The sequence below is a fragment of the Zonotrichia leucophrys genome, chromosome 2 (assembly GCF_028769735.1).
Source record: "Zonotrichia leucophrys gambelii isolate GWCS_2022_RI chromosome 2, RI_Zleu_2.0, whole genome shotgun sequence".
NCBI classification, from domain to species: domain Eukaryota; kingdom Metazoa; phylum Chordata; class Aves; order Passeriformes; family Passerellidae; genus Zonotrichia; species Zonotrichia leucophrys.
The window spans coordinates 16,754,263-16,772,044 of record NC_088171.1 but is presented as its reverse complement, the minus strand read 5'-3'; the positions used below and the strand labels follow the sequence as shown (position 1 = coordinate 16,772,044).

General features: G+C 40.9%; 1 protein-coding gene across 5 annotated transcripts in view; it reads right to left on the bottom strand.

Moving 5' to 3' along the window:
• MPP7 (MAGUK p55 scaffold protein 7) overlaps nucleotides 1-13,978 on the bottom strand; it is a 145,675-nt gene extending 131,697 nt beyond the window's left edge. For 4 of the 5 annotated variants that reach the window (XM_064704046.1, XM_064704045.1, XM_064704049.1 and 1 more), the window contains exons 1-2: nucleotides 13,877-13,978; nucleotides 9,815-9,891 (exon numbers count right to left, since the gene is read on the bottom strand). The gene's annotated coding sequence lies outside the window, so the exon portion shown is untranslated. Of the gene's footprint in view, nucleotides 1-5,312; nucleotides 5,338-9,814; nucleotides 9,892-13,876 lie in introns of those variants that run through there. The other variant, XM_064704047.1, reaches the window with a different exon arrangement.
• Nucleotides 13,979-17,782: the final 3,804 nt, after the last annotated feature.

The window sequence follows — 17,782 nt, the reverse complement described above, 5'->3', positions numbered from 1 at the left end:
AGGAGAAAAATGTGGACTGGAAATCGCCCAGGCTGAGAAGGACCCAGGAACAAGGCCTCCTGTTTCTTGGACTCATCAGCTAATTAACTGCTAGTCCATTACGTATAAGATAGGTACCAAAAGCATCTTCCCCAAGAGAAAACTGCAGAAAGGGGTATGGGATTTATTTCCTGATAAATGTAAGGGTCATATGAATGTCTAAGGTATACCCAGGTTTCCTACCAACCAGCTTCACTGTACCAGTGCTCCACATTACACATTTCAAATTCTAATCAGGAAATCAGAACATTATCATCATATGATGCCTCCACACTTTCTTAGCCAGGAGCCTGAATGTTATGAGCTGCAGTGTTGAACATTACAAAGCTTATGTTCTTTGTCAAAACCTAGGACATAAAACCACCCACTGCATTTTAAACAGTATTTGCTTTATTTTTTCCAAGACAACAGCCTTCAGGATTTTAAATGGGAAGAAATTAGGTCAAGTCTTCCTACTGAAGCCTTTTTAAAATTTTTTTTCTTAAAATTTTGTTGCGAAATTCTGAAAAGTTTATCTGTCTTTTACATCTTCTATTAATGTATTTCAAATATAAATGTCTGGAGAGAACACTGATTTATTGAGAGCCTTACAAGTAGCACATGTCTATAAATATTAGTCAGAAAAATATTTAAATATAATTCCAGTTTTTGATTCCTTTGTAATCGGTCTGATTTATCTTTGATCACACATTTTAGCAGTAAGTCATTAAAAATGCACAAAGAATTTGTGCACAGATCAACCACAGAATACTGATCTGAACATTTAACAGCCTAAGGAAAACCACAAAAAACACAAAATGGAACTCATGCACTTGAGGCAATCAAACATCTGCCTGCCTTTCAACACCCCTTTGATAGGATTGTCTCTATTCCTAAATGAGAGGGCATACCACGAGTCCCTACTGTTTGAACAATCTTGCTACTTGAAGACAAGTTTCAGAGCGTTTAAAATACAAAATTTTCTATCTGTGTTTCTGTTGGTGCAATGCAATAACAAGGAAGCTCCTATTCACTTCATTTATCAACAAGAGTACAAAGAATAAGACACGCCCTTCTCAGAGAACTGGAAAAACCTGCTAGGTGAAAGCTGAAAAGTCTCCAACTACCCATTCCTTCATTTTGCTCTACTTTCAACAGAACTGAGGGAGGCTGCAAGGGCTTGGCCTTAGCCTAACAAAAATAAAGCTGAGCAGAAAAGCAAGGGCTATGTATAAAAACACTGAAATAATTGTAAAATACTAAGAAAAACCTATTTAAAATAAAAGGACAATCTTGGCACAAGATTGTTACCAACTGATGATGAATGAATTTAGGTTGAACAATCTAAGCAGCTTCATCATGTTGAGGAATTTAGCACTGGAAGAGGCTTCTAATTAAAACAGTGAGGGGAAAAGGCTCAGCTGCTTTTAAGACAGAGCTCCATATGGCCATGTCTGTATGACATAAAGCCTACAAGAGCATGAAAATAAACTTGATGAATAGGCAGGTCCTTTCCTGTCCCACGTTCCTAAGAGAACAATACCTGTCAAGCAAATAACATCATTCTGATACAACCCTAAGATATAACCATCTGTCAGGCAATACCCCAGAATAATTACAGCACACAAAGCAAAGCCAGATATATTAATATCACAGCAGGACAAACTTTGCCAAGAATAAATTTCACAGAGTATTGTTTCATAAATATCTTAGACCCATAACCTCATTTCTCATAATTTCATGCTGCCTCTGCAGAAAGCACACCTCTCATGCAGTACTCACAAATCTGAAAGAGCTCAGGTTATTTGTCTCCATGCAACCAGGCACTCCTATGATCTGCACCCCGAGCGTTCTGCACACACACAGCAGATCATCTTACCCCAAACAATATGACATCTGGTATGCTCAATGGGCCCTTGATTTGCTACAACCCTTACTGTCTTCACCAGGAGGAGCCAGAACCGGCTTTGCTGTTAAAAGGTTCAAATCGCCACTTTTGCCCTCCTTAAACAGAACAACTACAGCAATCATGAGGGTGTAAGACAATTGGTTAGACATGAACAGTCACAGAAATAACACATTCCATTAGACTTTATAACTTGAAAGAGCAGACAGTCTTTCAGGCATATCAGCCTTTCAACTTGCTTTACATTCAGAGATATATCTCTATTCCTTACAAAACCGTTGTGGTTAAACCCATGGAAAGGTTTTCAGAACAATAATAAAACTTGTGTCTGAGCCATACAGTTCCTGTAAATTAATCTCAATCTGTATTTTACTTAGCTTTATTCCCTTAGCAAAGCACAGAGCATGCTAGCTGCAAGGCAGCATTACAGTCCATTTTCAGTTTGTTTATATCACACCACAGCATTTTCCTTCTATTTTAGTTCATCTGCTTATAAGAGAATACCAGTGCTTTTTAACCCTGTCATCCAAACAGCATACACTCTTTTATTTACTATGAGAACCCACAGATCTGATTCACAGTATATTCTAGCATATGACTGTATAATTCAGACAGGTTTGAAAAAAGGTGTGCTGCAAGATATCACAAAAGACTTCCCATTAGCCCTACTGAGAATAAACAGATGCATTTTACTTGACCTACCCTACTAACCTCAGCAAGCTGGTCCTTAGCAGCACATGCCAAGCTCAAATGACCACTTTCACATCTTCACTGCAACTCCACGTCAAGTCTTTGATCATTTTTCATCTGAAAGTACCAAAGAGATCTCTGCTTCTTGGCCTTTATGCAGCCTCCTCATAATCCACCACCTGATCTCCCTTGTACCACAAAGTAACATACTCATCTCAACTTTAGCTGCATTTCTCTCCATCACATATAAAAGGGATATATTGGATACTGCTAAGATAAATTGCAGTTAACTGTTTGTAGATCATTTTGATTATTTTACCACAGAGTTAGATAGCAAAATACAAAATTATAACAATATCATATATAGGGCCTCTGACAAGTTTTGACATTCAGCAGTCTGATACAAAAGTAAATAAACTGGAAGATGAAATCTACTTGAACTGGTTTTCATTTCTCTAAATTTTACAAAATTGTAAGTACACTAATTACTTGAAGTATAATTCATTTTTGCAGAAGCTTACCTATAAAGTGAAAAAAATTACTGAGAATATTTTGTATCACAAAAGGTCTCTCCCTTAAGATAAGCATTAAAAGAGGAAACAGAACTCTTCAGAAACACTGTAAGCACACAAAAGGAAAAGCTGTCTATACAAAACTAACTTAGAGCATTCAGAAAATATGCACCAATTTCAAAATACTCTTGCTTTGTGTCTTCTGCTTCTTCCAGACTGCACCCACAAACAATTTACAGAATTCCCTCCCAGATATTCTGGTTACTCTCCTACACTCACCCCAGGTCAGTTTACAAGCAGCCTGAATTATTTTGCTGTCACTGCAATGACAGTAAAGGAATGCTGTGTCCCAAGTAGCACAGCCATTTTTAGTATATTGTTTCGAAACAATACTTTCTGAAATACTGTATTGGAAATATGACTAGGGCATCTCAGGAATAGTTGTTTATGCTAGGCCTCAGCCTCAGGCTGATAGTCACAAAAACTTGCAGTTTTTATTGGCAAGGCTCTTCTTTCTTCATTTATATTTAATTCCAAGTTTATAAAACTACATAGGTAATTCTGGGAGCTGTTAAATCCCATGCCAAGTCATAAGCCAAAGACTCCCATGAAAATAGGTCAGATCAAGAACTCTCTGATAAGACATCAGCAACAGAGAAAGAAATCTGCCTCGTGTTGACTGCCAGAACACAGCCCAGTTTAGCTACATGGAGCAAACACCCCAGCACCACTTAAGGAACTACTACAAAGAGAAGTCCAAGCCAGCCTGACAATACTGTTTGTTCTCTCTTCAGCATTGTCTAACAAAGAAAAGGGTACAGAGAACAAACACTGTGCCCCATGACAATGCAACTTACTGATTGGGAACCACTGACCTAGGCTGTGGTACCACTACATCAATTCATGTCAGGGCTGAAGCCAGTTCCATACCTGGTGATCCAAACAGTTCATCCCTTGACCCTTCAGAAATAGGCTTTTATTTAAAGTTTTTACCATCCATCCTTTGTTACAAGATTCCTGTATGATCCAGTGGGTTAGCAGAGCTTTTCCTTTAGCTTTACCATTTCCAGGACTACCTCTCTGTTCCCTTCCAGCACAAGTTCAGAAGAAAATTCTCCTGAAATGTGCTGATTCTGCTAAAAGAATGGCAAGCATCTGACATTTTCCTTTCTGCACCTCATCATTCCTGGTTTTTTTGCCTGGCCTGAGAAAGGTTTCACTGACGAGGAAGGTGGGGAAGACTCATTAGGGAGAGAGGTTTGATGCAACAATCATCTGAAACTCAAGGTCAAATGTTTCCCTTGGTAACAGCTGCAGATGCACACGTATACCCACACACATTCAGTCTTCCTGCAGTGAGGACTGTATTGTACTTAAACACATCTATCATGAAAGAATTTCTTGTAAGTAGATGTGCATATGAGGAAGAGTTTATACATAGAAACATCCAACCCCTCCCCCCCCAAAAAAAAAAGATTATCTAACTACAAAGAAGAGAAAATGTGTCATTTCCCATGTGTTTGTAACTTCTGGTTTCTAGATTTGTGAGTCAATCTGCAACATGTAAACACTGGATTTGGGGTTACCTTTCCTATTATAACATCGTAAAAAAACATCACAAGATTTAGCACAAGGTAATTAGACATTAGGCTTTCAGTCAGGCTGTGGCATGTCCTTACTTCTCCATTGGGAAGGCAGGCTGTCACACACACCCATATCAAATCTCATATCTCTAGTCAAGCATTCAAGTGGGGAGATAACATCTTGGCATACTTCTCAAGAATAAGTTTTCAAGAAGAAGAGATCATATTATTACTTACAAATTCAAAACTATATATTATTTAATGCCTCTAAAAGCATTCCAAGAACTACAGAGATCTATTTCTTTCTAAAGGCAGCAAAATATATACAGAGGAAGAGATACATTCTCTTAATTTCCACTATTCAGGAGATGATATAAGGAACAATAGTAGGGAGACATTAACAGTTGTTAAAGCAGAATCAAAACCTAGCCCTGCTGAGAGAGGAAGAAGGTGACAATATGCCTTTCATTCGTGTGTGATGGCCAGCACATGGGCTGTAAGGCCCACACTACCTGGAAGGCACAAAGGGAAGGTTTAGCCCTTTGCTCACTGTCAATGCACACCTAAAAATAAAAATAAGGGAAATCAGCATTAGAATTTGACCTGCCAGTGAGTGAGAAGCACCCCAGTGCTAGGACAGGGATGAAGCTGTCTGGCCTCTGTATGAGGACACTGTCCTTGTGGCCTGGGAGCCAGGAGCACCAGAAGCATGCTGGAATCCTGCAGACAGACAGCAGCAACTCCAACCACGCCTGTGCAGGCACTGGAAGAAAGACACACTCTTATTTTTATCCCACTGCTGAGTGACCTTATGAGCTGCAAATTAGCAACTAAATGAATACCTAACCACAAGTATCACATACAAGATGAGATTTGCTTTTAGACAACTGAGGATAACTAAATTTATTACTCATATCTTTACAATGTGGGCAAAAGTAAGAAATCTCAATTTACACATAGCTGCTCTGACACAGTAGAAACTGTTCATACAAACACACTGAACAGAAGGTCCAATTACTTAATACTTCCCTGTTACTATGGTCTGTTAGTGCTAGACCATATTAATGTGCATGCATGTTTTCATGTCAGCAATCTGGAGATACTCCATTCATATTACCGAGGTGATTTTTTCATAGAATCACAGAATGGTTTTGGTTGGAAAAGACCTAAGAGATCACCCAGTTCCAACTCCACTGCTGTGGGCAGGGATTCCCCCCACTAGATGAGGTTATTTAAGACCTCATCTGACCCAGCCTTGAACACCATCAGGGATAAGGCATCCACTTTTGTTTTTTCTTCCTGAAGTACCCACCATCCCAACTGAACACCTTGTGAACATGTACAACACACCTCCTGGCACTGCATGTCACTCTAGACTTTCACCTGTGATGACAGCAGGTTTGTTTTAATAAGCTGCAGTGTTTTGATAAGTAATGCATGTGTCTGTTGAACTGATACATGCATTTTAAATATTAATGCTGTATCAAAGCTAAATGAAAGCTTTAGAGAAGACAGAGTAAGTGATTTAATAAGGTAGGACATTTAACTCCCTGATGTAAGTTAGCAGCACTTAAAATGGTGAGCTCAGTCCTTGGATAAAGAAACCAGAATTCCTCTTGTTTTCTTTCAAGTGTAATTGCTATCACCCATAGGAAGTCAAGACAACTATGTGTAATTCATTAAATAGTGTGGTAAAACAAAGTCTGAGGAGTAAAATACAAATTCAACATTAATGAAATGACATTTACTCAACAGCCATCACCAATTACATGTCCACCTACACAAAAAAGCTACAGAATTAAACATTGTGTTACAATTGCTGTCTGCCTTCATTCACAGAGCAGTTAAACAGAGTATTTACCTAAACCTATCTTCCTACAGGAAGCTTTAGGTCCACACCATAAGAAAAAACTAACACCACCTCTGCTTTGCTGACCCAGAAGGGAACCACTGGGGATAGAGTTACTGGTTGAGATGACCCATCTTCATATGATACATGTTGGTTTTGTTTCTCTGTACTTTTTTACAGTCAGTTAAGGTAATAATAACCAACCAGAACTGATTTGGGTCACACACACCCCCTGGCCAACTCTTCTCTAAATATTAAAAGAAAAAGAGCATTTGGCAAAATTTCTTACATACCCTTGGTGTTCTATGACTTATTAAATATAATTAGCAAATCAGCCAGTTTCTGTGAGAAAAGGTTACTCAGTTTGCAAACCTTTCCTAATAGGTATTACCTAAGACTCCTGTGCTGTGTGAAATGTGTGGGCTTGTTTTTTTCTCAAAATCCAAATATTTGTCATATTAATGCCTGCACATGACTTTAAATCAGGTATCCACAAAAAAAGTATGTTTTACAGCTCTGCTAGAGTATCTTTCTCTATCTAAAATATTTAGCATCTTCTTCCACAGCCATGTCAGCTGAAGAGTCTTCTTTTCAGACAAATTTCTTTATTGCTTTCTAACACCCTTCTGTTCCCATCCCAACCTTTTTTTTTCTTCATAAAGGAAGGTATTTAATAGTCTTAATGTATCAATGTGACCAAGTTTAATAAAAGGCCCTAATGAGAGGGAATCTTCATTATCTTCATTAAGTAATAAATGCATATGTCAAGAAATCAGGAGTTAAGATAATGTTTTATACAGTATATAGTGCTAGAAAAGTTTCTATATCTTCTGGGAAGCAAAAGCCTCCACAGCTGGCACAATGAAGTTTTCAGCTTTTCTCCAGTTGCCAATCTGGTCATTTGACTCCCAGTAAGTCACTTGTCCCTTTTAACTTCCCTTCTCCAGTAACTGCCTTGTGAATCCTTCCTTTTGGGGCACTCACAGCAAAACTTTGCACATCTAACTGCTCAGGAGGACATTCTCCTCTCCTGCTGCAGTCCAAAAGCTGCTATTCCCAGTGACAGTTTCTCCCTCAGCCTGGCTGATAGCATGCCCACCATCCACCAGAAGCAGCATCTTCCAGCATCTCTAAACAGATGGAGACTACAACAGCATCCAACCATCCACATTTGCAAGTTGCAGCCATGGTTCTAAACAAAGGAAAACATCTGTCTTTTCTACACTCAGTACAAAAATGTGTTTGCTGGACAACTGATCTGTGTTGCCTCAGAACTCAGCTGCTGCACATGATTTTTGCTCTCCATTTTAACCACCAAGATTTCTTGAAGGCAGCCAGTCCTCCCTGGGAGGCACCCAGGGTGTCTCGCCAGGTCCCACGGTGCAGACACATGACTCTCACAGCAGTCAGATGAGGGACCAAAGGCACCCTTCAGCACTTGGCTCAAAGCATGCCATTCACAGTTCTATCCTCTGAGGTTTGCTTGCCATTTTGATACCCTTGCTCAGACTGGTGGAGGCAGCTGGAAGGTGGTCCAAGGCACTGTCTGTATCACATTTCAAACACTCCAAGCTTTCGAAGCAGCGAGTCACGCACTGCAGCTCAAGCCCTTTCAGTCTTGTTGGGCTGTAGTACTTGTAGTGCCATTTCAATACCAAGACAAAGTTTCTAGCATGTATAATTTTGATCTTTCAAAGTCACAGATTTGGATCCTTAGAGAAGTAACCAATCTTTGAGTAAAAAGCCTACAAGCTGTGGTACTGGATGTTCCCATCCGCACAGAAATTAAATGCTAGGACTGAAGTTACAGGTTAGCTCGATGCGTACTGGAGGTAACGCAGATTTGCTGAATCGGTTAACCTCGGAGCCCAGGCAGCAAAAGGCTCCTTTCAGGGTCTCTGGGATTCCCAGATGGCAAGAGAGCAGCAGCAATGCGAGGACAGGGTGTGCCCCAGGCAAGACAGCAAACAAAGGGCTGCTGTTTGTCCTGATGGGAGCAGCACTAACTGCCTCGGGCTGGTAGGAGGGAAAGCACTGAGGGAGGAGCAAGGATTTTCAGATATGATTTAGAGTAGCGATTTCACAGCTTCGTTAAGCTTTAGCCTTCATTCACCTTAACTAGGCGGCAAGCTGTTCGGTGAGAGGTTGGTTTTGGTCACTTCTCCAGCCTTGCAAGTTTCAAGATGATGCAGCTCTGGCGTTCCCCCTTCCACACGCACATTTCTGTCACAATGCAATCCTAACACAGAAGTTAACTGTGTTCACAGCTTCCCAAATGACCCAGATTACAATGAGATAATTAACTGCTCATGAACAGCTATTCACTGAAAACGTCTATCACAGTATCTGTTTAGGCACTGAAAATCTTCATTACTGTATCTGTCAAATCTCTGAAGAAATTCAGGACTGTTTCTTTATTTGCAGAATTAGACCAGATTTAGTTCTTGTTTTCCAACCCTCCTGGACCGTGATAAATAAGCAAAGTTTTTCATCAGCTGAACTTGTAAGGTGTTTTTTAAAACCACAAAAAACCCTCCCCATATGCCAGTTGAAGCTTCTGATTCGGTCATATCGATGTGTGAAATAAATATACTTCACTCTCATGTATAATTAGCAATGTCAAGTCTGTTTCTTTAGATAGCATTCATGGCATATTGTCTGTGAAATAGTAGCTCTGCACTTCGCATCCGAAACTACTTTGTTCCTCTCAGAACAGCTTCACTGGCTAAACCAAGCTCAATCCACAAAACAATACATTATGAAAGCAATAAAGGTTTACCATGATCTTTTTATACATGGATGTGTGTGTTCTCAAATTCTGAGACACAATTAGTAGCTCTGATGCAGTTTTACTCTATGCCTAAACTTGCTACACAATTTATGATGCAACATGTTTCGAAGTCAGTCCTTACTAACTCTTGGCTGTACTTGCAATACTTCCCTATTTTTTTCAAAACTTCTCCTATCATACATGTTGAAATAACATAAGAAATTTTAGTCATTCTTGACTCAAAAAACAGGCTGCCTTTACAAGACAATAAAGCAGTACACAATTAGACAACACACAATACTTACACCACATAATGGTACAACACTTGCACAACTTTATTTATTAATACTAAACATATGAAATTATTCTTGGTATTTAATACTGACATACACACATCTGTTCATTGCTCAGGACAGCAGAAAACAATCAACAGCCTAATTCAGTTTCAGAAAATAATGAGCAAGGGTCATTACAAGGGAGTCCTACCTGGATAACTGTTTTCACTTCAACAGCAGCATAAGATAATGCATTTTTCAGATTGCCAAGCTGAGAGTCTATGGAATCTGAAAGAAAAGAGAAAGGATAACTGTAACATGACATTCTAGTCAGTATTGGACATATTACATATTTGCACTTTTTTCCCTTCTAATTGTTAGGAGAGTAAATTTAAATTAGTTAACTTCCAAATATCTGATTCTATATTAAACTCTGCAGAAACAAGAGAAGTCAAAAGACTTATTTTAGCTGGGGGGAGAAAGGATTTCAAATTGCATATTTATTCTGCCTCCATACTTGTCTGAGATAAATTGGTCTTAACACTAGAATTAAGCAAAATAATTATTTTTAAATGGGTACATGTAAGCTTTATCTAACATATAAAGATCTGTAAGACTTCAGATTTATCATTCAGATATATCATTCAGATATATCATAGTTCATCTCCCCAATTTATATTACATATAATATAACTCTTCTTTAATATAGTTTGTAGTTACAGTTTATGGACTGATTCAACTATTAGCTTTAAATACTGATGTCACTGAGGATAGAAACCATGAGTTCACTCCATGAGCTTTTTGCTGCAGGCTTATTACATCACTGACAAAAATAATAAAATAAAGACATTGGCCACTGTAGCAAGATGCGATTCCAAGAGATTAAACAGACTGAAAACCCTTTTATATTAGCAGCTCATCTTTTCTTCAGAGCTTACAACTGTGAGATAAGATTGATTCTAGTCATGACTCATAATGTAGATTGATAAAAGATTTTCAGGACAAAATCCTGAGCCTCATAAACTAGTCTGCTTAATGCTACTGCTTAAGAACACATAGAATCTGTTAGCCTACCAAGGTGTGGGGAAAATTCAAGTTGTGTTCTTTGGTAGTTAAGCATAATGAAAGCAGCTATCCAAGAACATCAACACTTTGTGCATATTCAGACATGCCTTATTTTTTATATCTGATTGGTTTCCCCTAAATGCAAGAGTGCCAGCTAAAAAAAAAAAAGGAGCATGTCCATGTATCTATAATCTATTTCTGTCTTTGAAAACTCATTTGTCAAACAACTTTACCGAGCACTTCTCATGGTAATGCTCAAAAACAATTCAGTAAAACACAAAAACATGGCATCAGAGCTGTTCTCAGAACCGCCACATGGCCAAAATGACACAGGACAGAGTGGTCTGGGCTGTCAAGGGCTTTTAAGGATACTGCAGTGTAAGTTATTTGAAGTGTATTAAGTAATGTTTGTGCTCTATTTCTGTAATACAGGGCAAGGTACTGTATTAGATAAGTATATGATATCACTTGTGATAGAAATGTCCACAATCCACTGAAAGCAGGTAAGAATAAATTCAGCTTTATTATTGTACCTCTAGGTCTAAAATTAGGAGGACACAATTTAATATACTCCATCTTTTCTTTACCAAACAAAAACCAGCAGCAAGCAGGAGATGAGGTCAGGAAGAATACACACACCATAGCCTGGGATTAAACTGCATTAGCACAGCTATGTGGGAAGCTTTCATCACTCCTACACATAATTCATGTAGTTCTAGATGGTCAAACTTGCTTAACTCACTGCAACAACTTTCCAAAACATTCTCTACAAGGCTACTAACAGACACTTTGCTAGCAGCAAGACTGGATTTTTTTCCTGCTTCTATTCATTATCATAACAAGTTCCACAGTAAAATTTAAAAAAGAAGAACTAGTTTGGAAGGAAGACACTACTGAATGAGTTTTATAGATCCATTCTGCTCCCTTCCACATGCTAGAATTAATTGACAGACTCATGGGTGGCCCAGGTGCTTGCCACACAGAATGGGAAGATTCCGTGCAGGAAAGCAGAACTAAGGCTGGAGTTTCAGGGAAAGGCAACATTGCAACATCATAAAACGGAGCTGCAGCAGCTTTAACATCATCTTCGTGAGAAGCACAGTACTCCTGCAAGGCACTCAGGCAAGGACTGGAAGTTGCCACTTAGAAAACATACTTGTGGCCATTTCCTACCAGGTGTTGGGATGTTAACAAAAATGCAAATAAACTTCCAAAGTAATAGCACATTCCTTAGCCTGCTTTTTCTGTACCTGGTATTGACTTTTACACTGTACTCTTAAAAACTCACAGCTCTGATGTGTGTCTAATTTAAAATTTAGCTTCCTATCAACATGCTACTACACAGAAAACATTTCATTACAAACACAAAAAATGCAATACTAACTCAGGTTCAAGGTCCATTGGACACAGTATCCTGTTTCTAATAAGTACTGCCAGTGGGTGCATAGAGAACAAGCACAGAGCAAACATACAGCTACCATTCCTTGATGTACTTTGCCAGCTGACAGCAATCTGCAGCTCCGGGATTTCCCATCTCCCTTTAAGTGTACACATGTAAATATAAACACATTCACAATAAAGTCCAAACCTAGTCAATGTCTGAAATAATTTAAATCAAGTCCTCAGCATTTAGGTTACTGCTTTATTCCTTTTCATAAAGATGAATAAACTGGCACAGTTGAAACTGATGACACTAACTCATTTCCTAGCTCTGCATGATTAAATCACAAACCCTAAATTTACTGTTGCTTTAAGACAGCTTTTAGAAGCCACATTCAGTCACACACCCTGAATGCAAAAAATCTTAATCCAAACAGGGACATCTAGCAAAATCCTAATGTTAATTCTAAGTGAGATTATAGATTTGATCATCCACATCAATTAAGGACAAAGAATACTTTCAGTAAGTGAATAACAATAACCTAGTAATAAGTTAAGTAAGGTATTTCTATAAAAATTGCTAAGATATAACATCCCTGCATAAAAGAGACCTGATGGATGAGAATACTTCATACCAAAATTTTAATTACTATATTTTAAAATGATCACCTACAAAGCAACATGCCTCATTAAAAGGCTCCTGATCTCAGTAAACTTAAAATAAGAACTCCAGACCTCATCCAAAAAACCTAACTGTAAAAAACAAATTCTGAAGTCAGCTACCAAAGATAGCTATGAGGTCTAATGATGTTGATCACCACTGTCCAGACTGTTTAGTCTTCCTCAAAGGGAAGAATTCTGGCGCTGGGTGATATGGTTTAGTGCTTTAGGAGTTACAGTGATAGTGTTGATGCATTCACGGTTGGACTTGATCTTAAAGCTCTCTCCCAACCTTGCCGATTCTGGGATCACTGAAAGCTATTGCCCCTGAAGTCACTCTACAGTTTACTCAGAGGGAATAAAAAGCAAAGATATGACAGGCTGTTTAAGAAATCAAGTCAGTTAAGAAGCTCTGGAAGTTCAGAAACGTTGTTAAAACACAGGTTAAATAAAAGGAAGCTAGGAATTCAGAAGGGAAAGCACACAAGTAACATGCAAAGGCACCTACTGCTCTTCCCAGCTCTCTCCTCAAATATCATCTACCTTCTCCACATGCAACACGCCAAATTAATAGCTATTTATTGCTCCACGCAGATTAAACGTAGGCATTAACAGGAGCTGGCCTCACAGGTGAATTAAGTTATTACCAGCCAATTCATAAAAACGCCTCCTGTTCCCGATACCCCATAAATTGAAGTTGATAGGTCTCCAGAGCCCGGCTGCGCAGCCCGGTGTCCCTTAATGGCTCAGTCACATCCATTACTTGCCAGAGCGAGCTCTGCGCAACGAATCGGGGCAGCCCGGCAGGTTTTAAAAGCCGGAGCACTCGCCGTGATTAGATCCACCGGGAGCTCCCCCGCCCGCCCCGACGCTGCCCGCGGGGGGGCTCGGGAGCCGGCGCTGCCGCACGGAGCCGCCCGCCCCGGGAGCCCCGCGGGCACGGCAGCGGCTCCAGGGGGCTCCCCGGGGAGGCGGCGGCGGCCATCTCGGAACCGGCGCCTCCCCGCGCCCCCGGCACCGAGCGGCCACAGCCCGGCACCTGCCGCATCCCCTCGCTCGCCCGCCGACCCCTCCCGCGGAAAATCCCTCCGGCGCACCGTGAGCACCTCGGAGCCCCCCGCCGCGACCCTCGCCAGCTCGCGGACCCCCGCGGGGCTGCTGCTCGTACCTGCGGCCGGGTCTGATGCGCGAGTATGGCTCAGCTCCGTCTACCCGCGGCTCCGCTCGCCCCGGCTCCGCATCGCCGCCGCCGCGCTGGGCCGGGCCGGGCGCGCCGTGCGCCGCCCACCGGGGCGGGGCCCGAGGAGCCCAACGGCCGCGCGCCCACGGCCCGCCCGCTCCCAGGGCCCGCGCGCCATTGGCTGGCGGCGGGAGGGGCCGCGCGGGGCCGGGCCGCCATTGGCCCGCGGTGGAGGCGGGGACCCGCCCGCGGGGGGCGCGTGACGCCCTGTGGCGGGGCTGGGCCGCGGGTCCCGCGCCGGGAGCCCCTGAGGGATGAGCCACCTGAGGGGTGAACCCCCTGAGGGATGAGCCCCTCACGGCGGGGCCGGGGCTGCCAAAAATTCATTACGGCTCTGCCCGAAAGCGAATGCGAAGCTCTTCACGCAGTTACCATTTGTGCTGCTAAGCTTCTTCCTATTTTTGTTTATTTATTATGCCAATGTATTTCAAGTCTTTGAGTTAGAACACCTTTGCATGCACATATTTTCCTCTCTAAAAATTTGCTAAATTGTTTTGCTGGATATATGAACTCTCAACTTGTTTGGACATTTTTAGCAGTAGAGTCCTCAGACCTTGCAGGCAAAGGTTGGAAAGATCGGTCAGGGCTGTGCACAGGGGAACAGCAGTGATCTGCAGCAGCTGCTTGTCCAAGCCCGGAAAGGACTAGTGACAAAGCAAATTAATTCATTTGTCAGCTCCGTGCCTTCTGTTTAATGCACATGCTAGCAGGGAGCCACATTCTTTCACTGCGATCCAAATATTTTGTGATAATGCGACGATGTTCCTCCAATGCTTACTGAAAATATCCTTTAAAGGTACGGTGGGAAAACAACACTTGGGTTTGCTCCTCCTCCTGTTTTGTTTCACTCTGCAGCCTCAGTGCTGAAGACAGACACGATCCCTCAGGCTGGGTCTGTGTGCCCTGCTGCGCTCCCAGCCCGGGCGCGGGACCTGCGGCGCTGCCAGGCCGGGGACACCGCGCTGCTCCAGGAGGGAGCCCGGGCGAGGAGCAGCACAGATAAGGGCTGTCGGTATGCGGCTGAGAGATGGACGGGGCTTGGCAGCTGGCAAGCTGGGTGGCTCCCCCAGAGGAAGAGGCTACAGTCCTACTTGTGTTTGATGGAACAAGACTACTCTTTTGGTGAATCTACTCTTAATAGGTTTGTTTTTCATATAAAACATGCCGAGGATTCTTTCAGTCTTTTCTAAGCAAAGGAATACAGTGGTATTATAAATAGGTATGTTTGCTACGAGAGTACTGTCCAACATCCGCACAACTCAGCTTTTAGTGCACTGGACTGCCTGCCTGCAGAAGTGCTCCCTAGTCTACAGCATGCTGTACTGATACTAGTTCCTGGCTAATCTCTTCAAAAAATGTCATTACAGGTGGTTTTGCACAGCTATAATTCTCCTGCACTGAGAGAGGCCTTTCAGCATTGTCTTCAATCAGCGTTTTGAATGAAGTGCTTAATTGTGCCAAAAATTCATTGCAATACGTAAGCAGTTCCAGAAGACTAGATTCTTACAGCTTCCTCTCATGTCTTTTATTACTAGACATATGGTTCTGTAGTGTATAATGCAACTACTCTCATTCAGCTTCCTTTGACATTTGTTCCTATTCAGTTTAAAATTGCAGTATTTGACACACTACACGATTACAGGATTTCATTAAGTTGTCAGTCATTTTTTGTTTAGATGAGCAAATCATTAACAATTACTTCCCTTTTATCCATATCTTCAAAGAGAGGATATGGTCCTTCCTTTTGTGATCCATCAGCAGCTGAAGCATTCCTGAAAGGAAACCTGTTGAACATACATGGTTAGTTTTTGAATAAGTTATTCTCAAAGGCAGTAGGGTAATTACAGTGCCTAGAAAAGCTAGACACATGAAATGTAGCTCAGTTCCTGGATGAATACACATTTTCTGTGGGTTTTGAGATCACATTTTAGATATTCATCTGCATGTCCTTTTAAAGAAATGTTTCACAAGATTAAACAAATGCAAAGCTAATAATTTCCTTCTTGTTATGCTGAGTAGCACTCAAATACTTTTTCATATCTTAAGACTTAACTCCATTTGGAAAATTAATTAAAAATAAATAGTTCTGAGTTCTGATACTTTATATGCAAACTTTTAGTTGCAGTCAGGCTGTTGTTGGAGAAATTTAAATTCCCCAGGATGAAAGTGCTGACAGACACTAAGCAACAGAACTCCAAAACACGACTTCCAGTCAGAAAGATGAATTGCCATTGTGCCCATCCATGTATTATCCTTCCTTTCCTATTGTAGGGTTTGGCAAGAGTGAGCTGGGCCCTCTGTTGGTTTTGAAAAAGGGCGTTTTCTCAGCAGCTCCTGTAAGCTGAACACTCAGTAATAGCAAATGTGATGAAACTAAGGAGACAAGGAAGAGCTTTCCACAGATCAGTGCTTTTTCCAAACCCAGGGGCTTTTCCAAGCCATCTTCAAAGAATGTTTTTCTACGTGACTTTGGTTAAGAACTAAGCATCTCAAAATCATTAAATCAGTCCAAGTCTGAAAGTCTATGAGCCAGACTAGAAAAAGATGGTTAGGGAGGTAAATTTAAGCAGGTTGGGTGACCTGCTCCTTTTCATTTCCTCCCAGAGGTTTTTCTGGTGAAAAATGGCAGGAAGAATAAGACACTTCAGAAGCTGTTGAGACACACTGGTCCCCAAAACACTTTAGATATGACTGATGTGTCTGGGGTATTTTCTTGTGTCTTGCTGACATGTTTGGAAATCTGCAAAGGCAGCATCCTACATCTCTCTCAGGGAGAGGAAACAGTAGAAAGACATCTCAGGTGGTACCATGACTGCATATCACTGTACACATTCCACCCACAGAATCTTCCTGGTTTCCTCTAAAGATTTAGCCCATCACAAGGTGTTGGCATCACTCTTTTCAGTTGCTAAGTTGTTTTTACAAGGCAGTTAAAAACATATTAAATACTTTCCTAAAATTATTTTTCCATGCAGGCAATTGCTGTATTTGGCACAAAGATATTATATGATCATTAATGGGAAGTGAAACTGAGCCAGTTTCTCTTCAAAGTGAGGCCAGCCCTGTGGGACAATTTGAGAACTCCTGCTTCAAATATGTTTAGTTGTGTGTGTTTAGAAACTGCTTTGGTGTTATTCACCTCCTGACACTGACACTTCTGCTGTGCATAGCTGAGATTCTTGCATAATTTAACAGAGCCATCTCAGGTGTCTCCCACTCTGTTCCCAGCATTCAAGCTCTGTTCTCCGGGTTGTGGCACACAGTTTGTGTTACATTACATTTACTGAAGAGTTTACCAACTTGCTTATTTAGAAAATTTTCTAGAAGACAAGTTGGGTGGGGGTTCTTTTCATTCACATATATTTGATTTGCTCCAAAAAATACCTATGAGAGCTGTTTCCAGCCAAGTTTATTTCCTTGATTTTTCTCTGATATGAGTATAAACAATATTATTCCATTTTTCATCTCAAATTCCAACATTGTTGATGCAAATTATAGTCATAGACATATTTTTTTTCTGTTGCGTTTTAAATACTTGCTTTTTTTGTGTTACTGTTTCATCTTCACAGTATTCTAGCAGACAGCCTTGTGGATAGCACAAAGGACTGGCTGAATGGAAATGGAACCAGCAAAATATCTGTTTCAGTCATTGCAAACTGAGGATACTGGAAAATATAATGTTTCAGTCATTGCAGATCAAGGATACTGGAAAATATGTTAAAATGGTTTCATTTATTAAAGGCATATTTAGTTTGTTTTCTCAGTTTTTCCTATTATAATTGCAAAACCTTCTGATTTTTTTTTTTTTTTTGTTCAGCAATACTCTGAAGTATT